This window comes from Spermophilus citellus (genome assembly GCF_964194105.1).
Source record: "Spermophilus citellus genome assembly, chromosome: 4".
Classification (NCBI taxonomy): Eukaryota; Metazoa; Chordata; class Mammalia; order Rodentia; family Sciuridae; genus Spermophilus; species Spermophilus citellus.
In genome coordinates this window covers 128,969,552-128,996,737 of record NC_138185.1, presented here as the reverse complement: position 1 = coordinate 128,996,737, position 27,186 = coordinate 128,969,552, and the positions used below count along the sequence as shown (strand labels likewise).

Genomic DNA, 27,186 nt, shown 5'->3' with positions numbered 1-27,186 from the left:
GGAAAGGAACAGTTTCTGAGAGACTATATGACCCTGTGTAAAGGACTTTAGTCTTCAAGATACTTTACTGCCATCTGCTGGAATATTGTCATAATACTACATAAATCTGTAATAACTGTAATAAATGGTGCCCCCTGGAGTTGTGCAATGTACACGTAGACCAGCTATGAGGAGTGTTCCCAAGAAGAAAAATCTCAATAACCTCTGCTTCTGTGAATTCCCTCAATGACTGTTTTTCCCTCTATATAGAATGTGCATAGATAGAGATTTATATTTGTAAATCCTGCAAGGATGTATCTAACACCTTTCCTCCCAATGTGAGAGTATTTGTGCTTGTTGACTCCAACTCTGTTATTTTAGGTAAAATTCCAAGAAGAATCCCATTTTTCTCCTCATTATTGCCATTTTTTTAGCCATCTGGTAGAAAGACTTCAAAGGTTTTTTTTTTTTCCCAGAATCCAGATGATTATAATGCTTTCAAAGTGAAATACAGAATCTCTATGGTAAACTTTTTCCCAGTTACAGAGTTAGCAATAACCAAATTTACCCTGGTTAGGAACATGTCAAAGAATCTAAGAAGTTCCAGCTATATTTTTGAGCCCAACACATAGTGGATATTTGATAAGTGAATGGGTGAGCGAATGAACGGAGGCCATCTGAGAATGCAGTTCTAATTCATCAGGGTATTTCTCTGAGAATCTGCCCCATAGCATTTGTATTAGTTTCCCAGGGCTGCCAAACTAAAATACTACAAAAACTGGGAGGCTTAAAACAATGGAAATTTATTCTCTCACAGTTCTTGGGACTAAAGTCAAATTCAAGGCATTGGTAGGGTTGGCTCCTCTGGGAGGTTCTAGGGGAGAATTTGTTCTATGTCCCTCTCTTGTCTTCTGGCATTCCATGGTGTGTAGTTGCTTTCGTCTTCACATGGCTTTTCCCTTGCTTATCAAATCTACCTTTTTCCTCCATTTTCTCTTATAGAGACACAATGTACACTATATCTAGGACGACCTCATCCTGAGGCTTCTTTGTTTTGTTTTGTTTTTCTGGTACTAGGGACTGAACCCAGGATTTTGCACATGCTAAGCAAGGGTTCTACCACTGAGTTATATCCCCAGCCCTTTAAATTTAGAGACAAGGTCTTGCTAAATTGTCCCGGCTGGCCTTAAATTTGCAATCCTCCTGCCTCAGTCTCCTGAGTAGCTGGGGTTACAGATGTGCACCACTGTGCCCAGCTCTGAGATTTAAACTATGAAGACCTAATTTCCAACAAGGTCACATTCATAGATATTGGGAGATAGTACTTTGACACATCTTCTTAGTGATCACTGTTCAACCTTCTACGCCAGTGAAAATCACTATTACTGTGGTTCATGCTTGCACCCTACAAGTGAATAACTTTTTCCCATAGCTGCTTTCTAGTAGGATTCTATTTGGTCAGTGCAAGTGTGGCTTTGGCTTTCCAATGATATCATCAGGCATCACGAGGAACACACTCATATCTGCAGCCAACACTACGAAGGTCAGGTTAGGTGTTCAGATCTTGCATGATAACAAGCTAAGGGAAATCATAAACAGAAAATCATCTGGTCCTAATACTTTGAGAGATACGGTTGTCAAATAAATTGAGACATTAAAAAATGCAGTCCATGAAAATATAGAGAAACAAGAGGCATATTAGAAGATTCCTTCTCTATTGCTCAACAGTTTTTCCTGATATTAAGAATTTTAGTCTCCAAATTTCTTTTTTTCCCCAAAGAGAATAAATGTATTCAGTAATGAACACTGCAATAGGAATATGAATGAATGTATCCAAGGAAGCAAAAGAAGATAAAGATTTACAGAGAAAATGAAAAGGGCTACATAAGTTATTTAAAAACAGTTATCCTTGGCTATCAGGACCAATAAGAGTCATCAATCCAAGGTTGGACAGTAAATTGTTGGACAGTGTCCTCACAGTAATATTTTATTACATAAGTTTGTGGTGATCTTTGTGCAAGGTTGTGATTCAAGTAGAGTCTTTTGTGATAGTTCTTGCTATCAAGAATAAATACATGAGATGCCCTTAACTTTATTTGTTTATTTTTGTTAGTGTTTTACAGAAGTGACTTCATTTGGATTGTGACAACTTTCATAATAATCTTTGTTTCCTTTACTCATGCTCTTTATTTTTTCATGTGACTTCAAGTTACTCTCCAGTGTCCTTTCAGTTCAGTTGAAGAATTCCTTTTACTATTTTTTGTAAGTATGATCTACTAAGAAAAAACTCTGACCATTTTAATTTTTCTTTGAATGTCTTAATTTCTTCTTCATTTTTGAAGGACAGTTTTATACCATGTAGTATCCCTGATTGACAGTATTTTTTTTTCTTTTAGCTCTTTGAATATTATAACACTTTTGGTCTTCATGGTTTCCACTGAAAATTAGATGTCCACCATATTGAACATCCCTTTGTACATGATGACTTGCTTCTTTCTGCTTCTTACATTTTGTCTTCTTGTTTGGCTTTCAAGAGTGATTAGGAAGTGTCTAAATGAGGATCTCTTCAATTTTGTTTTTTAATTTTTGAAGTTTTTTGAGATTCTTAGATGAACATTTTGGTGATTTTTTTCAGCAATCTGGGAAGTTCTAAACATTATTTTCTCATTCTTTTGTCCCCTTTCTCTTTCTCCTCTCCTTTTGAGACTCCATTATGCGTTGGTGGGTATACTTCATGATGTACCGTGTCTCTGAGGCTCATCGTTCTTCATCCTTTTTGTGTTTATCAACTAGAAAAATCTCAATTGACCTATTATAAACCACTAAAGGAGAAGGAACTCCAGGTCCACAGAGGGCATTTCTGAAGAAGTGTTTCAAAGATGAAAGTCTCTTTGCAAATATGTTTCTTGAAAGAATAGGATTTCATTTAGAACATGAGCTTTTTTTTCCTGCACCTATAATCCAGCAACTGGGGAGGCTGATGCAGGAGGATTGCAAGTTCAAGGCCAGCCTTGGCAACTTAGCAAGACCTTGTCCCAAAACAAAAAATGAAAAGAACGGTGAATGTAGCTTCACAGTAGAGCACCTTGGGTTCAATCTAGAGTACAGATGGCCAAAGTTGTCATGACTTTCCTGAGTTTAGTTTTTCTTTTTCTCAAAGTGGACCACAATAGAGCAACCTGTACCATTCAGGGAGAGAAGGTGGGAGTTTTCCAAAGCAAAAGGAGCTATGGCAGCTCCCTTTATTCATAACAAATAGCTCTTCTGGTTCAACCCGAGGCAAACTCACTGTCTCTTAACTCTCCTGCAGATGGCTCTCAACAAATTTGCCAGCCACCTAGAATCCTCAGCATGGAAGTCTCTTCAAATTTCTTGAAAGCCTCTACTACAAAAATGAATGAGAAAAAAAATGAATGAGAAAAAAATGAATGAGAAAAAATTGTTCGTAACCACAACTCATGAACTAAAGTTAACCTATCAACATTTTTTTTTTCTCCAAATAGTGGTTTTGATGAGTCTTGTTTTCTTTCATGAGTTGTGTTTCAAGGTGCCTGGAGTGCATCATGCTGAGAAGCTGTATGAGCACAGCAGCTTAGCATGCTCATGTAGTCTATACAGAAGATCCTCAGTCCAATCCAGTTTCTCCATAAGTAATAGCTATTGTTTATTGCCTTTTCCTTTGTCCTTGTTGGTTAAGTTCCTTCTTCATGAAGACCATTCTTCATGGTTGAGTTTTTCTGTTTGTTTTTGTTATTTTTAAGAGCTAGGTTCTCTCTCTCTCTCTATGCCCAGGTGGGCACAAGCAGTCCTCCTGCCTCAGCCTCCTGAGTAGCTTGAATTACAGGAGCCACCACTGTGCCTTTAGATGAAACATTTTATCAAACATACACAAAAATATAAGGAATTCTCATAAAGCCATTGCCAAGATTCTGTAATTATCAACATTGGCCATACTTTTTTTTTTTTTTTGTACCAGAGATTGAACCCAGGGAACTTAATCACTGAGCCACATCCCCAGCCATTTTATATATTTTATTTAGAGACAAGGTCTCACTGAGTTGCTTAGGGCCTTGCTAAATTGCTGAGGCTGGCTTTGAATTTGTGATCCATCCTCCTGAACCATTGGGATTAACAGGCATGTGCCACTGCTTAGTCTGCCCTTTTTCCTGAAATATTTTGAAGAATCTCCTAGATAGACATCATATCATTTAATCCCTATGTCCTTTATCATGTATCTTTAAAAATTATAGGCATTTTCTTACATACCTTACCACAATAGTAATATTATACCCAACAAGAATTCTTCAGTCACCTAATATCTTGACTATATTCAAATTTTCCTTATTATTTAAAAAATTGTTTCTTAGTGTTTTTGGTCTAAATCAGGGTCAAAGAAAGCCCACATTAGATTGTTTTGTATTTTTCAGTCTCTTTTTCTCTAGTATAGAAGAACTGTTGACACTTGGACCAAATAATTGTTGTGGAAAACTGTCCTGTGCATTGTAGGATGTTTAGCAGGATCCTTGGCCTCTGTTCTCTAGATTCCAGCAGCATCTCTCACATTGTGACAATCAAAAACGTATGTTAGCCAGATGTGGTGGTGCACTCCTGTAATCCCAGATGCTTAGGAGGCTGAGGAAGGAGGATCATGAGTTCAAAGCCAGCCTCAGCAATTTTTAGCAAGGCCCTAAGTAACTCAGTGAGACCCTGTCTCTAAATAAAATACAAAAGAGGGCTGAAGATGTGGCTTAGTGGTTAAGTGCCCCAGGATTCACTCCTGGGTAACAAACAAACAAACAAAAGCATATTGTTGCTGGGCAAACAGTGGCACATACTATAATCTCAGAGAGGCTGAGGAAGGAGGATTGTAAATTTGAGGCCAGCCTCAGCAATTTAGCAAGACCTGGTCTCACAGTAAAAAGTAAAAACAGCTGGAGATGTAGCTCATTGTAGAGCATACCTCGATTCAATCCCAAGTATTAAAAATAAAATAAAATTTAAAAGTACATTATCAAAAGTCCCCAGAAGACAAAATTGCTCCTGAATGTGAACACTGATCCAGTACGGTAGTACAGACCCTCTTCTTTTTTATTCCCCTCCCTTCTGTGGTACTGGGAATTGAATCCTTCTTTCCTTCCTTCTACCAGAGAATGAACCCAGGGGTGCTTAACCATTGAGTCACATTTCTAGCCTTTCTTTTTTTCATTTTTTAATTTTGAAATAGGGTCTTGTTAAGTTTCTTAGGACCTTGCTAAATTTCTTTTTTTTTTTAAAGAGAGTGAGAGAGAGAGAGAGAATTTTTTTAATATTTATTTTTTAGTTTTCGGTGGACACAACATCTTTGTATGTGGTGCTGAGGATCGAACCCGGGCCACACGTATGCCAGGCGAGCGCGCTACCGCTTGAGCCACATCCCCAGCCCCCCTTGCTAAATTTCTGAGGCTGGCTTTGAACTTGTGATCCTCCTGCCTCAGCATACTGAGCCACTGGGATTATAGGTATGCACTACAACACTTGCCTTTTTTTTTTAATATTACAATAACTTACAGGAGAAATTAAATGAGTTGTCTTGTAGAAGGTCCCAATTTTGGATTTGTCTGTTCCTTCATAGTACCATCTAACTAAATTACTAAATTAAGAATGCATAAAGATTGGGGCTGAGGCTGTAGCTCAGTGGTAAACCACTTGCCTCACATGTGTGAGGCACTGGGTTCAATCCTCAGAACCACATAAAAATAAATAAAGATATTGTGTGCCATCTACAACTAAAAAATATTTTTAAAAAGAATACATATAGATTTTATTACCTTACTATTTTTTTTTCATTAGATAATAACCCACTGCCTTCTGAAATATGCTGTTCTGGTGAAGAGTTTTTCCTTTTTGAGGGGAGGGTAGGGTATTGAGGATTGAACTCAGGGGTACTCCACCACTGAGCCAGCCCTAGTTTGTATTTTATTTAGAGACAGGGTCTCACTAAGTTGCTTAGTGCCTCACTTTTGCTGAGGCTGGCTTTGAACTCACCATCCTCCTGCTCCGGAGCTGCTGGGATTACAGGGATGTGCTACTGCTCATGGCTTGAAGAGTCTATTTCTGATGTCATTCTCTTACAGGTATCTCTTACATTTCTCTGGTAGTTTTTTTTTTAATTAATAAACTTAACCGTTTAAAGTAGTTTTACGTTCACAGCAGAAAGTACAATGAGTTCTCTTATACCCTCTTTCCTGATGGATGTACAATCCCACCCACTGTGGAAATTCCACAGCACAGTGGTACATTTGTTACAATTGATGAACCTATATTGATACGTCATTATCACCCTAAGTCCATAGTTTACATTAGGAGTCACTCTTGGTGGTGTGCATTCTATAGGTTTTGATAAATATAATGACATATATTCACAATCTTGGTATCCTACAAAGAAGTTTCACTGTGTAAAAATCCTCTTGTGTTCCGCCAGTTCATCCCACCAGCTGCCACAGCCCTTAGAAACCACTTTTATTTTTATAGTCTCCAAAATTTTGCCTTTTCCAGAATGCCTTATGGTTGGAACACATAATACATAGCCTTTTCAGATCATTTCCTTATACTTAGTAATAGGAATTTCAGTTTCCTTCATGTCTTGTCATAATTTGTTAACCAATTTTTTTTCATTGTCTGATTTAGTACAGTTTATTTAACCACTACTTACTGAAGGACAGCTTGGTTGTTTTCAAGTTTTGGCAATTATGTAATCTGTTAGAAACATCTGTGCAGCTTTATGCGCGGACATAATTTTTCAATTCTTTTGGATAAATACCATAAATTCATTGTTGAATTGTATGATAAGAGTATGTTTAGTTTTTAAAGAAACTGCCAAATTATCTTCCAAAGTGCCTGTACCATTTTGCATTCCCACTAGAGAAGAATAAGACTTTCTTGTCAGCATTTAGTGTTGTCAGTTTTTGGATTTTGGCTATTTTAATAGATGTGTAGTTGCTATGGTTTTGATGTTAGATGTCTCCCAAAACCTCATGTGTAAGACAATGCAAGAAGGTATGAAGGTGAAATGATTGGGTTATAAAAGGTTTAACCTAATCAGTATATTAATTCCCTAATAGGGATTAACTTGGTTGTAAATATAGTGTATAGCTAGAGGAGGCAGATCCCTGGGGCATGCCCTTGGAGTTGATATTTTGTCCTTGTTGAGCTGAGCTCACTCTCTCACTGCTTCCTGTTGTCACATTCCCAGTTGCTTTCCTTAGCAATTCACTTCCGCCATAATGTTCTGCCTCATCTCAGGCCCTGAGGAAGGGAGTGAGCCATCTATGGACTGAGACTTCTGTAACTATGAGCCTCCAAATAAACTTTTCCTCCTTTAATTGTTCTTGTCTGGTCTTTTTGGTCACAGCTGCAAGAAAAAAAAGCTGACTTAAACAGTAGTGAAATCTCATGGTTGGTTAATTTTGTTATTTCCTAGATATATGCTTTTGAATATCTTTTCATATACTTACTTTCCATCTGTCTACCTGATGAGGTGGCTCTTTCACTCAATTTTAAATTGGGTTATTTGTTTTCATATTGTTGAGTTTTAAGAGCTCTTTATATATGTGCCTATTACAAATATTTTCTCCCAATCTGGATATTTTTTCTCATTTATTTAATTATTTGATAACTTTTATTAGCTTTGTGGTTTTACTCATATTGATATATGCATTGTGCGGGGCTGGGGATGTGGCTCAAGCGGTAGCGCGCTCGCCTGGCATGCGTGCGGCCCGGGTTCGATCCTCAGCACCACATACAAACAAAGATGTTGTGTCCGCCGAGAACTAGAAAATAAATATTAAAAAAAAATTCTCTCTCTCTCTCTCTCTCTCTCTCTCTCTCTCTCTCTCTCTCTCCTCTCTCTCCTCTCTCACTCTCTCTTAAAAAAAAAGATATATGCATTGTTAAGATTTATGCCTATCTTTGTTTGGCTGCTGTAACAGAAGACTATAGACTAGGAGACTTAAACAACAGGGCATTATTCCCATTGATGTGGGTCCCAACTCCAACTTTTCCAGGCTGGAGCTCCCTTCTAGCACTGGTTCATGCACTCTGGTCTTGTGATGGAAGAGGCAGTCCTGAAAATCTCTGAATCACCTTTGGGATCCATCTTCTCTTTTCTTGAAAAATAGTGAATGTACATAGCTGAATACCTCTATGATTCAATCCTGTAGGGTCTAAGAAGTCTGACAGCTTTCTTCTTTAGTCAAGTTAGTAGTGTTTCTGCTGTTATAATTCTATCTTTATTCCTGGCTTCTGTTGAGATGACTGGTTAGGTTCATGGTTCACGCCCTTATTAATCTCTTTATCAAATCCTTGGTTTGAAATACCCTTCTTGTTTTCTTCTGAAATTATCTTCTCATTTTTGATAATATGAGTTGACTGAGAATTTTTAAATCTTTAAGTTCTTATTCCATTTAGCAGTGGAATTCCATTTTCAATTTATTTCTTGCATTTTACTATAAGTAGTAAGAAGGAAACAAATTGTTCCTTTAATATTTTTCTTAGAGATCTCCTCAATTATATATCTAATTTCATTGCTCATAAATTATACTTTGCAGAGAACACTAGAACATGAACACTATTCAGCCATGTTCTTTGCCTCTTTATTAAGGATAGCCTTTTCTCCATTGTTGAACAATATATTCCTTATTTTCATCTGAGATCTCATCAGAGTGGCTTTACTGTCCATATGTTCACCAAAATTCTGTACATAGTTACTTTTGCATTCTCTAAGGAGATAAAGGCGTTCTTTTCAGCAATTCTCATTTCTCTATAGAAACATCAATAGAACACATATCTAGAAATGTATTTATGGACTGGGGATGTGGCTTAGTACTTTTCGTGTGTGTGTGTGTGTGTGTGTGTGTGTATAGTGTATATATATTTAGTTATATATTTTTTAAAATTTTTTTTAGTTGTCAATGAACCTTTATTTTATTTATTAATACACGGTGCTGAGAATCCAACCTAGTACCTCACACATGCTAGGCAAGCGCTCTGCCACTGAGTCACAATCCCTGCCCTATAATTATATAAATTATACATATAAAATTTAAAAGTATTGTCTCATGTGATTTAAAGACTGAGAATTCCCAAGATCTGCTGTTTGCAAACTGGAGATCCAGAAAAACTACTGGTAAGTAAGGACTTACAAAGTCACAAGAATGAAGTCACAAATTTCTTTAGCCTGTGTGTGTGTGGGGGGAATGTGGGAAACAAGCATGGCAAGTTTCTTCAGACCTGTTGTTATCCTAAGATAATACATCACCCCAGTAAGAGCCTTTTCCTCCTTATCACAATCTCAGCTGGAATGTATAGCATAGTTAAGTGACTGACAACATACCAGTCTAGTGCTATTGTTTTTGACCAATGCAATTATAAAACCAGTTTGCTGTAATTTCCTTCTTATTTTTTTTTTAATCTATAAAAACCCAGAGCCTTCAGGTGCCATTCCAGGAGCACAATTCTGACTTATTCTGAGCAACTAGAGTTTTTGTTACTTCCCTATGTGGCTGTCTTCATTTTGTCTTGCATAAACTCTTTATTCTCACATTTGGTTTGCCTGGACTTGCCTTTTAGATGGACAGTGGTGTAACTTAAAGGCTTTAGAGCTGACAAGTCAATGGTCTAGATTTCAGCCCAATTCTGAAGGCCTGAGAACCAATGCTGAGGGCAAGACAAGACTAAAATTCAGTTCAAACATTAAATTCAATCATCTCTCAATCTCTTGTTATGCTCAGATCCTCAACAGATCGGGTGATGCCCACTCATATTGAGGAGGGTCATCTACATTATTCAGGTCACCAAATGAAAGATTAATCTCTTTAGAAACACTCTCACAGATACCCTAGAACTTATGTTTACCCATATATCTGGGCATACCATGGCTCAATCAAGTTGACACGTACAATTAATCATCATAATATCTAAGTATTTCATTTTGAAAGGGTGATGATGTAAATGTTAATGGGTTTTATTTTTAGATTCCATTTGTTAATTTCTGATGTATAAAACAGTGGTTGACTTTCATATATTAATTTTGTGTCCTGAAATCTTGCTAACTACAGGTTCTTTTTTGTTGATTCTTTTGGATTTTCTATGTGATGATCATGTCATCTGTGAACAAATTCCTTTATTTCATCCAAATCTGTATGCATTTTTATTTTCTTTTTAAAAAATATTATTGCATTAGTTAGAATTCCCAGATATTGAAAAGCAGTGACAAAAGAGCCCATCCTTCCTCGTTCCTGATTTTAGCAGGAAAGCTTCAAGTTTTTCAACATTAAGTATGATGTTTGCTGCAGGTTTTTGGTAGATGTTCTTTATCAAGTTGGATATGTTCCCTTCTAGCTTTCAGTTGCTGAGAATTTTTCTTGATTGTCATAAATGGGTGTTGGGTCGGGTGTGGTGGTATACTCCTATAATCCCAGCGAGTTTGGAGGCTGAGACATGAGGATCACAAGATTGAGGCCAGTCTTAGCGGCTTAACAAGATTCTCAGCAACTTATTGAGACACTCTCTGTCTCAAAATAAAAAAAATTTTAAAAAGTTGGGGATGTAGTTTAGTGGCAAAGCCTCTCAGATTCAATTTTTAACACACATACAAAAAAATGGGTGTTGGATTTTGTTAAATGTTTCTTATGTATCTACTGACATAATCAGGTAATTTTTTTCTTGGTCTATTGATCAACAGATTTAATTAACTAATTTTCAAGTGATGAACTGTTATGCCAGATTTGTGGGACCCCAATAGACCTCCAGGAGCCGAATCCCATGCAATCACACAAGACTCTTTATTGCAAGCTCGAGCCTGGCCTCACAACCTTTCCCAATGCAGCGATCCCAGGGAGTGAGCCTCGTCCTTTGTTCAGTGAGATTTTATAGGTTTTGGGAGGATACTCTATGCGTCACAACATCACACAGCAAATCATTCCATACCGAGGGAGAGTCAAACAACAACTCTTAACATTGATTAGCACATTCACTGGCAGGAACAAGTTGGGTAGGGGTAATTGGTTAGTACAAGAAGGGGATTCCTTTGAACTGATTTGGTTTAGACCATGAGGAGTGTACGTGCTAAACTACATGGTTTCCCAACATGTTATCAACCACCATAAACTACTTGGGGGTCATCTGGCATTCCAGGTATTTTCCCTGTCTCATGCTGATTGGAGGTTGCTATGGGGGGTTGCTATGGGTCCTCACCTAGCCTAACTGAGTCAGGGACACCTGGCTCCTCAGACCTCTCCTGTTATTTACAGACAAACTCAGCAGGTATGTGCTTAGGAGTGCTCTGTAGGTTTTTCCAAGGACAAGGGTCACGCCCCTTCCTTGGACTGGCTTTGCTCTGAGATAGAGGCTGGTTTCTCAAAAATGGAGTCACATTACTTTTTTCAGAACCAGTCTCTATACCTGGAATAAGTCCTGGTTGGTCATGGTATATAATTCTTTTTATGTACTTCTTGATTCAATCTGCCAATGTTTTGTTAAGGATTTTTTTTTTCACTTAAGTTCAGAAGAGGTACATATTAGTCTGTAGTTTTCTTTTGTAATTACTTTATCTGGCTTTGGTTATTAGGATGATGCTAGTTTCATAAAATGAGTTATGAAGATTCCTTATATTCTAGCTTCTGAAATAGATCATAGAAAATTGATCTGATTTCCTATTTTTAACTTTATTCATTTTTCCAGTAATGTCTTGAGGATTTTTTCTTAATGTTTTTCACCACCATGGATTGTCCAGAAGCATTTGTTGTAGTTGTCTAAATATGTCTAATGCTTGAACAGTGAAGTGCTGGTAAATGTTTAACAACTAGAATGGGAGTGGGGACTGAGTTGTGAATTTACCAATTCCCATTGTATAAACACGTTCACTATGTCCTATTTCAAGTTATCAATGTATTTCAAGTTATCAATGTGACATCTTTGAATTCAAAACTTGGAACAGGAGTAGCCCATCCTTGTATTTCAGCCATACAAATATGATAGACATAAATAACCTTACGAGCATAGATAATAATGAAATGTAGTAAAATAACTAGGAAATAATGAGCTTTAACTATTTATTGCTTTTGTTTTTAATATAACTTCTTTTTTGGGGAGGGGTGAATTACCAGGGATTGAACTCAGAGGCACCCAACCACTGAGCCCTATTTTGTATTTTATTTAGAGAGAGGGTCTCACTGAGTTGCTTAGCCCCTCACTTTTGCTGAGGCTGGCTTTGAACTCATCGTCCTTCTGTTGGGATTACATGTGTGCACCACTGCGCCGGCCTGGCTCCTAATATAATCTTCTAGTTAGAAGTTTAGGCAATTTAATTTTTAATAATGGCTAATGCTTGGCTTGTAAATTTTCTGAAAATTTAATAGTTCTTATGAGCTGGACCCAGCATGTTTCTTAAATATGAAAATAATCTCTCTTCAATCCCAGAAAACTCTCAGCCAATTTGTCTTCAATATTATGCCCCAGTTCCCATTCTTTCTGATCTCTCCTGCTCCTTTAATAGGAGGTCTCCTGTACCTCCTATTAAAAGCATGATTATTCTTCTTATTCTAGTTTTCTTTCATATTTTTCTATCTCTCTGTAATGTGTTCTGCTACTTCACATTTATCTCCCAATGTGCCACTTTTCTCCTTGATGATGAAAAGTTTACATTTTAGCCACTTTGAATTCCTTAAAAAATTTCATCCATCATAACCTTTTATTTCCAGAATTTTTATTTGGTCCTTTGAAAAATCTACTTGTTCTTTTTTTCCACATTTTAAAAATGTACATATTGAAGGGATACTTGTTTTTTAAAATATGATACTGTTGTGGCTTTGTGGTATCTATTACTTCATTTATCTCTGAACATTTTAAACCTATTCATTTGATTTTTTTCTCTATTTAAAAAATTTTTAGTTGTTGCATTTCAAATCTATTTCCTCTGTTTATGATTATAGTCAGGTTCCCAGCAGGAAATAGAGGACATAATCAAATTAGGATAGTTTCAGGGAGATTTATTTACAGAAGGACAATTTACAGAGGTGTGACAGGGTACAGGGAAACCACAAAGGATGGTGCAATAGCCTGTGAGTAGCAGCAGTGGAGCCTTTACCTCTCCTTGACCCAAAGAAAGTGAGACAAGGAAAAGTTTATAGATAAGCAGCTCTTGAAGAGAAGATCACTGTTGAGGGACATCACAGCCAACATCTGAAAGAGAGACAATTGGGGAACAAAAACTTGAATTCCACTCACTGATCTTCTGTTAGAGCTTCTTACTGACAGGTCCAACAAGAAGCCAGAGAGCAAGATAACCCATGGTTGCAGTCCAGGCAGGTCTATCATCTGCAACAGAAGGCAGTGGAGGAGGTGGGAGAGTGGTCTGGAGGGACAATGATTGAAGATAAGCAATGCACTTATCTTGTCTTCCCAGGGAGTTGGGAAGGTGGTTTTTGTTTTGTTTTGTTTTTTATGATTTGTAAGTTTTGGCTGTGACTTCATCTTTGGCTGGAGTTGTTTTACATGGGAGTTTCTTGTGCTCTGGATTGGGCGGGTTCTCAGAGAGGAAGTTTAATGTTTTCTTGTTCCTATTCTTATAAGAAACACTGGATTTGGATCTCTTTTCATGTGGGTTTTTCTATTTAGAGTTCCTACACCTTGTAGTATGAATTCAATGACATATTCACAAATGACATAGGCCTGAGTTTCTGATTTCTTTGGATTCATTTGATTCATTGTCCCCCATAGTCATCAGGATTAATTGCCACTTTCCCTGCTGAGAACCATAGTACTTATTTCCTGACTTACTTCAGGAAACAGCCCTTTGTGGCTGTTGGCATTATGTAAGGATTTTGGTTTCAGCTCCCTCTTCAAAAAAAAATTTATTTTAATAAACTATTAAAAATTGTGATCAAATACAAAACAAAATATTTGTTACCTCCCCTTTATGTGAACATTCAAGTGACAGTAATTATATTTGCATTGTTGTCACCATCACCAACATCCATCTCCAAAGCTTTTCATCTTCCCAAACTGAAATTACATACCCATTAAATATAATTCCCCATTCCTTCCTCCTCCCATTTTCTTACAATCACTATTTTATTTTCCTCTTCTGTGAATTTGAATATATTAAGTACCTCAAATAAGTGGAAAAACATACTATTTGTCTTTTTGTGACTGGCTTATTTCGCTTAGCACAATATTCTCAGGGTTCATCCATGATCTTGCAATGACAGAATTTCTTTCCATTTGAAAGATAAATAATATTTTATAATGTGTATATACTACATTTTACTTATCAATTCATCAATTGATGGACACTGGTTGCTTCTTTTCAGGCTTTGTTGGAAATAATGATGCTACACACATGGATGTACAATTAGCTTCCCAGGCTTTATGGATTTAAGACTTAGTGTTCTTTCCTCGTATATCCATCTAAACTCTATCCTTTAGCATAAAAGGTCTATTTCCAATTCCAAAACCCCTCTGGACTGTAGCTTCTGCTCTCACTTTACAGGGTTACTGGGTACAGAAGTGCAGGTTATGTCCTACACAAAGGCACATGGGCAAGGTGAAGCAAGGAACAAAATCAAGTTTGAGCTCCACTCACTAAGTCTTAATTCCATAAACTCAGAGTCTTGGTCCATTTTCTGGTTCAAGAAAAGGCATCTACTGAGTTGACTGCCTTGTCATGCATTTACTTGTCTCTTGATGTGTCTTTTGTTTTCTGTTTCATTTTTGGCATCCTGGTTTTGGTTCTCTTGTTTTTGAACTCATAAACATACTTCATTTTTTTTGTTGCTTTATTTTATTTCTAAGTGTTTGTTGTTTTATGTTATTTCTAAATGTCTTAGTTCAGGCTACTGTAACAAATATACCAGTATTATGGTTTGGATGTGAGGTGTCCCCCAAAAGCTCACCTGAGACAATGCAAGAAGGTTCAGAGGAGAAATGATTGGGTTGTGAGAGTCTTAATTAATCCCCTGACAGAAATTAACTGAGTGCTAACTGAAGTGGTAGTGTGTGGCTGGAGGAAGTGGGATTTGGGGGTGTGACTTTGAGTTATGTATTTTGTGTCTGTGCTTCCTGATCATCATGTAAGCTGTTTCTCTCTGCCATACCCTTCTGCCATGATGTCCTGCCTTACCTTGAGCCCAGAGGAAGGGAGCCTGCTGTTTATGGATTGAGACCTTTGAAACTGTGAGCCCCTAAATAAACTTTGTCTCCTCTATAATTGTGCTGGTTAGTTCTTTTAGTCACATCAGTGAAAAAGCTGACTAAAACAACCATAGACGGAGTAGTTTCAACAATAAATGTTTATTTCTTTTGGTTTTGGAAGCTTTTTGGACACTCAAGATCTATGTGTTGGCTGACCCAAGGTTTGATGAGGGCTTGCTTCTTGATTTGCAGATGGCTATCTTTTTGTTGTATCCTTATTTGGCAGAAAGCAGGGACAGAGGGAGGAAGCTCTATAGTCTCTTCTAATAAGGGCAATCCTGTTCCTGATGACTCTACCCTTAGGATCTAATTACATCCAAAAGACCCCACTTCTAAATACATTCTGCTGGGGATTAGACTTAAATACTTCCATGGGAGGTGGAGGGATGGGGAGGTTGGTGGGTGGGGCAGGACAAAAACATTCAAAACAAGGAGGAAAGACCTTTTCATTGACTGGAAGTTATCACCTTCATTATTTTAAAATACATTCTGTATTTTAAAATAAATTCTCTTCTGTGTATTTTTTATTCTCCCAAATTAGATGGTGGTGGGTAATTATAATAAAAGAAATGGGAGATGGGGTAATTATAATAAAAGGAATGTTAAATTATAAACCTATTAAATCAAGAGCAAAAGGACAAAAGTCAAGTAAGGAGGTATGCATGTAATGTTAGAAACATATTTATGCTAAAATGAGCTACTGAAAAGAGAAAATTCAGCTTCCTATTTTGAAAATCAAGACAAAAAGGGAAATGTGATAGATTGTATTTAGAGCATTTTATTTGGTAATTAATATGTATATAAAATATATCTGATTTTCTGGAATTTCCCCATATAAACATGAATATAAAATTGTATTTGTCCTATAACACAGAGAGGTCTATTATCGGATTATACATAGGCCTGAAGTCAAGGATTATAAGTGCAAGAGTGACTTTTCCATATTTGTGTTCCCATCTCAAGAACCAGACATTCCTGATTTAGACCCAGAATCTAGCCTTGCCTTCCCCTGTTAAAATGCTGTGCTGGTAGCTATGGAAGATGTTTTCTTGCTCAGTCTCCTTGGCTCTACTTGAAGTGGAAGTTGAAGCATTTTGCCTTCAAGGCAAAAGATTTTAATTCTTTCTAGTGCTTTCCCTTACACAATGACCTGGGAAAATAGCCAGATGAATGTTGTTTAACTTGTTTGGGTGAATGTGAAGGTAGAAGCCATAGCCTTAGGATTCTGAACCTGTGAGTGAGGTCAGACCTCAGAAATCAAGTGCTAGTTTTAGGTCCATGGAGTAGCCTAATTTGTTGTTGTTGTTGTCTCGTTGTTTGTTTGTTTTTCTTGGACAAAGAGCATAAGCAGAGAACCTACAGCTGTGAAAACTCCATAGAAGCTTAGCAGCAGGTGCATTTACCTAAACTATTTGGAAAAGAAACTCCAGTCTTTCCCAGTTAAGAGAAAAAGGCCACTCTTTCACTGACCTTTTGCTTGATCTTTAGAACACTCAATTTTGCATAAAATGGCTGATTTCATATTAGCCAAAGTAACAGTGAAATCAACTTGGTAAATGTCAAATTAATACTAAATAGGAAGACTCATCCTAGTGCTAACAAAGGTCAGCATTACCCAAGATGAGATGGATGTGATCAGAAAAAGAAGGACGGACCAAGGGAAAAGAAAAAAAAGATGAGTTAGCTGGATGTGGTGGTGCACACACCTGCAATCCCACCAGGCTGAGGCAGAAGAATTGCAAATTCAAGACCAGACTTAGCCATCAAAAACCTTAGAAATTTAGTGAGACCCTGACTCAAAATTAAAAAAATAAATAAAAATTTTAAAAAGAACTGGGGATGTAGCTCAGTGGTAAAGCACCCTTGGGTTCAATCACCCAGTACCAAAAGAGTCATGTGGTATTTTTGGAATGTGAAAACTGCAATAGTCTACCTTTTCTATGACTTTGTTCCCTGGGGAGCTTGAAGATGCAGAATATGAACTCTCCCAACAATAGCTCACCATTTTGGTTGCTACCCTTAATGGAAGGTCTTGAAACAGACTTTCGAGGGGAAGAGACCAGGATATAATGTGGTCCAGGCTCAGAGAAAGACATCTTATGCACATGTGTCAAAAGATTGAGGATGGGTTAGTAACCTTACACAGGAACTTAGGTCTGTAAGTGTAGCCTCCTTTAAGGACAAAGTAGATTAGGTGTTAGCAATTACCCAGCTCAAACAATTCTAGAGAGACACTAGCCCATTAATGGGACTGCTGCTCTGTCCCTGCCAATCTGCTCCCTCTGTGAATCCCAGCAGAAGCCTAAGTGGAGGTATCCCTCCGCTAGGAATCACATGCTCCTATTAAACTCTTCCCAGAAGTTTACACTGCTTTATAACTTCAGTTTATTACAGTGCCTACCCATAGTGCTAGTGATATTCTCCTCCTAATAAGAATCTTGTATCTTATGCTTACTTTGCTCCCTTCTATACAAATTCCTGTTCATGTACTTTTGGGTTGTGTTTGCATTATACTACCCTCTCCTCTCCTTTCCCAACCAGATTCACAGGCTTGGGTGTGATGTAAGTTCTTTTCCTTTCTAGTTGATTCTTTCTGCCTCCTTTACTCTTCCTTCTCCCCCTCTCCTGCTTTATCACTGGCTTCTCCAGTCTGTTTTCCTCTCTTCCTCCACCTTTGCCCAGTCTTCTAGCGCCCTTTAAGAAGTGTATTTAGCAGGAAGGTCTTTGCACACAGGTATTCATTTCTTCTTTGGCAGTATTTTTAGTTTTTGTACATCTCAGAGAATTCTGCTACAGGGACCTTCCATGGAAGAAAGGCACTAAGGAAAGCAGAGAGGAAGTGGGAAGGGAATGGGAAGGAGAGGGCCCCAGGAGGACCCCAAACAAGCTAACATGGAGCATTTTGGAGTAAACTCTAAAAAAAAATAAATATATGCTTTCACTATTTTACTGCTTACAAAGTGCATTTTTATATTTGTTACCTGATTTGTCTGTGGCATAGATATCCTTTATCACATTTTGCAAATGGGGACCTGGGGTTATAAATTAATATGAACTATAATGATGTAGTTTATAAAGGCAGAGCAGGGATTTGAGGCTTTTGACTTCAGCTCTTTCTCTTCCTCACTACTCCATAAGGCCATGAAAAGTGAGTGGGGTTTGGGTGAACTCAGGGAGAATTCAAGTCATCTTTAAAAGGGCTATGCTTTTCACAAATTTAAAAAGCCAAAAAATCAAGATTTAAGGCCTAAATCATCATGATCAATTTTTCTTGTAGTAACAGAATAATTTAAAAATTAAAAATTAAAAAATTTTTTTTTCAGCAACAAGGAGTGTGAGTCAATCTGCTTAAAGATACATATAACTTTTTAAAACTCCTGCGACATAGGCAGGGAATTAGACTGAATTTCCAAATTGGCAGAAAGCTCTCTTTCTAGAATGACTTCTCTGAACCCTGTGTAGAGGCAGGAAGATGGACATGGAGACCATTTAAGTTTCCTTCAGCAAGGCTGGGTGGTAGACTTATTAGTGGGCCATTTTCATTTTCTGTGATTTCAAAATCGATTGGATTCTATTACTTTGTTTTTGTTCTTTCTGTGTCTTGTGAAGTGTTCCTTCTATCTTAAAGCACCTCTGAAATCACTAGGGCAAACATTCTGAGCAAGGAGCTCACTAAACTTAAGGTCTTTAGACTAGACTGCTGCATCATCACCTTTGGAAAGTAATCTTTTAAAGATACTCTTCAGGCAGGTGAAAAGCCACACAATAACGGATAAAACAGCCAGTCATTTGATCTGTTTTAGCCATTCCGATGAGAAGAGTTTCTGTTAGAAACCTGAGTAGGAAGTTCTGATTAGGAGGCCTCTATTTTGCTAGGCTCCTGCCCCAGTTTAGGAGTCAGTTTGCAATTCCACACACCCAGATGGCTCTGTAATGGGCTACATTACACAGAAAATTCCAACAAAGCATCCGAATGTCTGAGGTAAGAGAGCTCTTTGTAAATTAAGGAGAAAAATAATCAGGAGCATAATCCTGTCCCTAAGCCAAATCTGGATAATGTTAAAAGACTTCTAAATAACACCATCTAACTCTTTCTTTGCCAGAATTACAAGAGTCTACACTGGAAGAGATGTCCCCTGCCACTGCCCCTATAGTAGCAAAGTAAGGAGCTTCAGGAACTTTGGAAAGGTGAATGAAAAAAAAGCGGAACAAGGAAGGTGAAGAGGGAAAATGGTGAGGAAATGCCACACCTTAAAAATAAAATTTTTAAAAAAATGAGAAGTAATTTTAAATTATTTGCTTAAAGAACTTCCTTGGGCTGGGATTGTAGCTCAGGGGTAGAGCGCTCGCCTCGCATGGGCGGGACCCGGGTTCGATCCTCAGCACCACATTAAAATAAAGGCATTGTGTTTTGTCCATCTACACCTAAAAAATAAAATATTAAAAAAAAAGAACTTCCTCGATGCCACCAGGACCTGGACTCAGTTGACACTCCATCTCCACCACCCTACCACCTCATGGTGTCATCACTTCCTCCTTACCCAACCTTCACGCATAGTCCTGGCTGCACCCTCAACTTCTTTGCCCCTCCTTTTGGAGTATGTGTCTGGCAAAATCCTAACTATATTTAAATCCAACTGTCTGCCTGCTTCACATTTAAAAGCATTAGGGGAAAACATGTAGCCATGGAGACTGACTCACTTTAAGTTCATGATCATGTATATCCCATAGCCCTCCATGCTGCCTGTCTATCCCATCACATCACCCATTCCTCTAGATGGTTAGTTGTCATGCCTGCTCCCTCTTTTTACTCTTGGTGGATCATTTTGCTTACTATTTTCTCAATGTGAACAATCAGAGGAGACTTCCATGTGCTCCATTATCCCAGTTGCCTAAGGACTGATATCAGCCCTTGGAAGATGGCCCCAGTATCAACTACATTCTTCTACTCTAGTTATCATTTACTTCAAAGGCAGTATATTTACTGGAAAACCAGAAAGCATCAAGTTAGCACTGTCCCCCGCATGCTCCCTTGGTTGATGTGTCCCTCTCTCTTGGGCTGTTGTGCCTCTTTTGTTTGATACTTCTCAAGTGCATGCAAACCTGTTTAAACTAGGGACCTGCCCCTGGTGGTTCACACACTATCACCTGGGAGGATCTTACTGTACAGACTGCTTTAATTTTCACTATTGTTAATCCTGTCCAGCTGCTACCTAGAACCTTGTCCAAGGTTTTCAGGTGCATGTCCCAAGGGTAGGGTAGGACTATACAGGTTAGCCCATGTGTAAGTCCAGTGAGGACTGCCCTGCTTTCTGCCTCCTCCTCTGATGTCTGCTGGAGGAAGAGACCATGGTAGGTCTTAAAAAAAATATGGTGCATATTAATAATAACTATCATTTATGGAGAATCTATTATGAGCCAGATGTTTCACATGAATTAATTCACTTAATTCTTTTTTTTTATTGTTGGTCGTTCAAAACATTACATAGATCTTAATATATCATATTTCACAGTTTGATTCAAGTGGGTTATGAACTCCCATTTTTACCCCGTATACAGATTGCTGTAACACATCAGTTACACTTCCATTGATTTACATATTGCCATTCTAGTGTCTGATGTATTCTGCTGTCTATCCTATTCTCTACTATCCCCCCTCCCCTCCCCTCCCCACCCCTCCCCTTTTCTCTCTCTACCCCCTCTACTGTAAATCATTTCTTCCACTTGTATTATTCTTCTCTTACCCCTCCTTTCCTCTTATATGTAATTTTGTAAAACCCTGAGGATCACCTTCCATTTCCATGTGATTTTCCTTCTCACTCCCTTTCCCTCCCACCTCTCAACCCTGTTTAATGTTAATCTTCTTCTCAAGCTCTTCATCCCTACCCTGTCCTTGGTTACTCCCCTTATATCAAAGCAGTCATTTGGCATTTGTTTTTTAAGGATTGGCTAGCTTCACTTAGCATAATCTGCTCTAATGCCATCCATTTCCCTCCAAATTCTATGATTTTGTCATTTTTTAATGCAGAGTAATACTCCATTGTGTATAAATGCCACATTTTTTTATCCATTCATCTATTGAAGGGCATCTAGGTTGGTTCCACAATCTTGCTATTGTGAATTGTGCTGCTATGAACATCGATGTAGCAGTGTCCCTGTAGCATGCTCTTATTAGGTCTTTAGGGAATAGACCGAGAAGGGGAATAGCTGGGTCAAATGGTGGTTCCATTCCCAGATTTCCAAGAAATCTCCATACTGCTTTCCAAATTGGCTGCACCAATTTGCAGTCCCACCAACAATGAACAAGTGTACCCTTTTCCCCGCATCCTCTCCAGCACTTGTTGTTGGACTTCATAATGGCTGCCAATCTTACTGGAGTGAGATGGTATCTTAGGGTGGTTTTGATTTGCATTTCTCTGACTGCTAGCGATGGTGAGCATTTTTTCATGTACTTATTGATTGATTGTATGTCCTCCTCTGAGAAGTGTCTGTTCAGGTCCTTGGCCCATTTGTTGATTGGGTTATTTGTTATCTTATTGTCTAATTTTTTGAGTTCTTTGTATACTCTGGATATTAGGGCTCTATCTGAAATGTGTGGAGTAAAGATTTGTTCCCAGGATGTAGGCTCCCTATTTACCTCTCTTATTGTTTCTTTTGCTGAGAAAAAACTTTTTAGTTTGAGTAAGTCCCATTTGTTGATTCTAGTTGTTAACTCTTGCACTATGGGTGTCCTATTGAGGAATTTGGAGCCCGACCCCACAGTATGTAGATCATAGCCAACTTTATCTTCTATCAGACACCGTGTCTCTGATTTAATATCAAGCTCCTTGATCCATTTTGAGTTAACTTTTGTGCATGGCGAGAGAGGGAGAACTTCCAAATACATTCTACGAGGCCAACATCACCCTGATGCCTAAACCAGACAAAGACACTTCAAAGAAAGAAAACTACAGACCAATATCTCTAATGAACCTAGATGCAAAAATCCTCAATAAAATTCTGGCTAATCAGATTCAAAAACATATCAAAAAAATTATACACCATGATCAAGTAGGATTCATCCCTGGGATGCAAGGCTGGTTCAATATACGGAAATCAATAAATGTTATTCACCACATCAATAGACTTAAAAATAAGAACCATATGATCATCTCGATAGATGCAGAAAAAGCATTTGACAAAGTACAGCATCCCTTTATGTTCAAAACTCTAGAAAAATTAGGGATAACAGGATCATACCTAAACACTGTAAAAGCAATCTATGATAAGCCACAGGCCAGCATCATTCTGAATGGAGAAAAATTGAAGGCATTCCCTCTAAGATCTGGTACAAGACAGGGATGCCCTCTCTCACCACTTCTGTTCAACATAGTCCTCGAAACACTGGCCAGAGCAATTAGACAGACGAAAGAAATTAAAGGCATAAAAATAGGAAAAGAAGAACTTAAATTATCACTATTTGCAGATGACATGATTCTATACCTAGCAGACCCAAAAGGGTCTACAAAGAAACTATTAGAGCTAATAAATGAATTCAGCAAAGTGGCAGGATATAAAATCAACACGCATAAATCAAAGGCATTCCTGTATATCAGCGACAAATCCTCTGAAACGGAAATGAGGACAACTACTCCATTCACAATATCCCCCCCCAAAATAAAATACTTGGGAATCAACCTAACAAAAGAGGTGAAAGAGGTATACAATGAAAACTACAGAACCCTAAAAAGAGACATAGAAGAAGACCTCAGAAGATGGAAAAATATACCCTGCTCATGGATAGGCAGAACTAACATCATCAAAATGGCGATATTACCAAAAGTTCTCTATAAGTTCAATGCTATCCCAATCAAAATCCCAACAGCATTTCTTGTAGAAATAGATAAAACAATCATGAAATTCATATGGAATAATAAAAGACCCAGAATAGCAAAAACAATGCTAAGCAGGAAGTGTGAATCAGGCGGTATAGTGATACCAGACTTCAAATTATACTACAGAGCAATAGTAACAAAAACAGCATGGTACTGGTACCAAAACAGGCGGGTGGACCAATGGTACAGAATAGAGGACACAGTAACCAATCCACAAAACTACAACTATCTTATATTTGATAAAGGGGCTAAAAGCATGCAATGGAGGAAGGATAGCATCTTCAACAAATGGTGCTGGGAAAACTGGAAATCCATTTGCATCAAAATGAAACTGAATTCTCACAGTTGCATTCTAAGGTGAGTTTAATTATCCTTACTTAATAGATGAGAAACTAAGACTCAGATTGTGTGATGTGCTGAAGCCTCAGTGTTAAATTAATAAAGGATGGAGCCTTCACTCACACTGAAGTGTGCCTGAGTTCGAAACCTGTGTTTCTTTCATAACATCTATCCATTTATGTCCAAATGAGAGCTTAGAGTTCACTGAAGACCCTCAGCATCACTCTGAAGATTTCCTAGAATGCTGTGAGCTACTCAATCTTTAATTTCTTCTTTCAAGTCTCATAATGTTTATTAACATATCCAGTCATATAAAACCAGGTTATGAACAAGATCTGATAAATTAAAATTCTTATCAAACCAGGTTATGAACAAGATATAATAAATTACATTTTTTATCTATTTTCATTTCCACTTGGAGGTATAACAGGCCTCTCAAAATTGACATACACCAAACCAAACTCCTGAGGACCACTATACCTCATATGTTCTTCCTCAATTAAATGGCAACTCCATTCTTCCAGACGCTCCAGCAAAAATAACTTGGTGTCATGTTTAAGTCTTCTCTTTCTGTCATAGAACATCAAGAAATCTTGAAGGTTCTACCTCTAAAACATATTAAAACCTATTTCTTATTGCTGCTCTTACTTTGAGCCTAGTTTCATTTTCTTTTGGTCTGAATGATTGCAAAAACTTGTTTCCTGACTATATTCATGTCCCTCTACAGCTTTTATTCAGTATTACAATCCAGAGCAAGCCTTTAAGACAAAAGTCAGGTCATATAGTTCTTCTGCTCAGTATCACTGACCAGCTTCTCATTTTACTCAAAATAAAACTTAAAGTCCTTATAATGGCTTACAAGGCTATATATCTTATTGATTCTCCTTCCCTTTCTGAACTATTTCCTACTTCTCTCCACTAATCTCACTTAGTTGAGCTATACTAATCTCCTTGTTTTCCTCAAACACGATGACTACCTCTGTCTCAGGACTGTGCTCCCTCATTTTTTTTTTTTTGCAGATCTTTACTCAAATAGTACTTTATTAGCAAGGCTGCCCCTTTACCAACCATAGTGGCTAATGTCCCAAAATGGCTACGTCTTCTGGCATTCACAGCCTACTATGGCTTTCTCCCTTGTAATCTAGTGAGCACTGTCACTTGTTTTGATCAATAGAATGTTGTGGAGGTCAGGTCATAAGTAGCCTTAAAGTTTTTGCCTAGATTTCTTCAGGGGAAGCAACCAGCATATATGAAGCCTGACTACTCAATCCCTACAGTGAGAAAGCCCAAAACAGCCTTGTGGAAAGGTCACGGAGACAGAGTGAAGTCTGGCCAGACCCAGTTGTTCCAACCTTCCTAGCTCCTTCCCAGCTGAGGGGCCAGCCATATGAATTAAGAAGACATTTCAAATGTCTAGCCAGGTCAATTCTTTAGCTAACTCCAGCCTCAGTTACCATATTCCTGCAACTGTGTGAAGACCCCCAAATTAGAACCACCCAGTCCACCTACAAAATCATCATACATTTTGCCATAAACCAATAGGACTTTGGGTGTTTTGTTGCAGCAATGAATATCTGGAACAGAGGTCAAGGTAAGTTCCATCCCTCTCCCATTCATAATGATACTCTATCTCCTCCTTACCTTACTTTGTTTTCCTCCTATCACCTCCTTGCTTACTGTGCATTTACCTATTTGTTATCATCTTCTTGTCACAACTGGAATATAAACTTTGGGAAGGCCGAGACTTTATCACTAGTGCCTGGAAGTCAGGCTTAAGGTAATCCCTCAACAAATATTTGTGGAATGATTGTATACATTTAGTTTATTTTGTTGTTTACTTTTTCTAAATATAACATACCCCAAAAAAGAAATGACTGAAATTAAATAGCCCATGCATGTAGTCTTCCCTCTTAGGAGGACATCATCTAAAATACTTTGCCTTCCCATTGAAGCATACTTTCCAAGGAGGAAGGCTCTATCCCTTTAATACATACGATTATGTATTAAACCCTGGAGAAAGGGACTATAGAAGTGTAATAGACTGAATGTCTGTGTTCCTTCCTCCTTTCTCCAGAAGTATCAAAACAAAAAACGTAAACAAAGCTAATTGCTGGAACATATTTATGCTAGCATTTTTTCCACAGTGTAATTGAAATGAGATCTTGAACTGTTAAACAACACCAACAAAATTCTTGTTAAAATTGGTATATTCTTGAAGAAATAAGTGTGAATAGAGAAAACAGCCCACTCTGGAGCTAGGGTGTCATTCCATGTAAAGTAAGGATGAATTTTGAACACCTGCCACTTCCTGGGCCTCAGTTTCAGACTTCCAAATAGCACCTTCTTAGGTAAGAATGCTTATTTTCCCTGAGCACAAGTAACAGGAATGCATAATCATTTAGACTTTGATAGAAAGAAAAGAGACACTGCTTCCACCTCAAAAATGACGCAGCAGGCAGAGATAACGTAAAGGCTCAGAAGCTTACAATAATTGCATTACCAACAAGAACATCTAGCTAGCTTCTCTGTTGAAATATCTACAGTTAGGCTTTCTGTGTGTTCTCCATGACCCAGGTCTATGAATCTTACTTTTTGGCAATTATCTCAGTTGGGTCACTTCCTGAGGACAAAGGGTAACTACAATTTCTACTTCTTTCTAGATTGAAAAACATTCTAGCTTTGCCACAATAGCTTTTTCAAAAATTTTTTGGTCCCCTGCCTCCACCTTGCTACATTAATCTTATAGTAAAATCTGTGCATCCTGTTCAAATAATCCCATTCAAAAGATTAGAAAACTAGATTTAAAGAGGCTAAAGATCAACTAGGATAAGAGTCAAATCTTCAGGTATAAACTCCATTAGTTCTCCATTGTAGAACACTATAAAATTAAATTATTATAAACTCTCAAAGACTTTGAAAGACATTTCTTAATGAGGTCAAGGCTGAACATGGCTCTTTATATTTTTTCTGAGGAAAAAAACTAACATCAAATCTCTACTCAACTATAGCTGGAAAAATAAATATTGATCTAGTTTCCTCCTGTAAATTCTGAATTTGAGTTCACAGGAACTTACAGTTAAAAGCAAACTTTAACTTAATCTAAATCCATCATAAGTTATAATTAAAAACTCAAAATAGGTTATTTAAAACATTTGTGTGTGTGTGTGTGTGTGTGTGTGTGTGTGTGTGTGTGAGGGATTGAACCACTGTGCACATGTGCTAGGGGTACTTAACATGTGCCAGGGGTACTTAACCACTGAGCAACATCCCTGGCCCTTTTTGTTTTCAATTTGAGACAGGCTCTTGCTAAATTGCTTAGGGCCTCATTAAGTTGCTGAGTCTGGCTTTGAACTTGTGTCCTTCTGCCTCTGTCTCCTGAGTTCCTGGGATTACAGGCCTGCACCACTATTCCCAGATACAAAAAAAGTATCTTTAGATAATTTCACACATTATTAGTAAATGACTCTCTTAAAACAAATTGGAATTTGTTTTAAGAATAAGATATATTGAGGTCACTGGTACTTTTTATGTTAATAGCAAAATTTAAAAGTTTTAAATATATGTTAAAAAGAAAGTCAAAAAGGTTATTTCAGAAGGACTGTGAAAATAGAGTGAATGTTTTGGCTTTCATAATAGGTTTGGATTTGTTTTATAGATTCTTCCCAGTAATTAGACTTAGGGTTTAGATTAACTCATGTGACTCTCTTATAAAAACAGAAGTTTTAGCCAAGCACTAACATGCAAAATAAAAACAAAAACTTTTTTT

At 37.7% G+C, this 27,186-nt stretch overlaps 1 long non-coding RNA gene across 1 annotated transcript in view; it reads left to right on the top strand.

Annotated features, from left to right (window-relative positions):
* Nucleotides 1-27,186, top strand: part of LOC308647969 — a 98,017-nt gene that overhangs the window by 63,314 nt on the left and 7,517 nt on the right. The window lies entirely within an intron of this gene.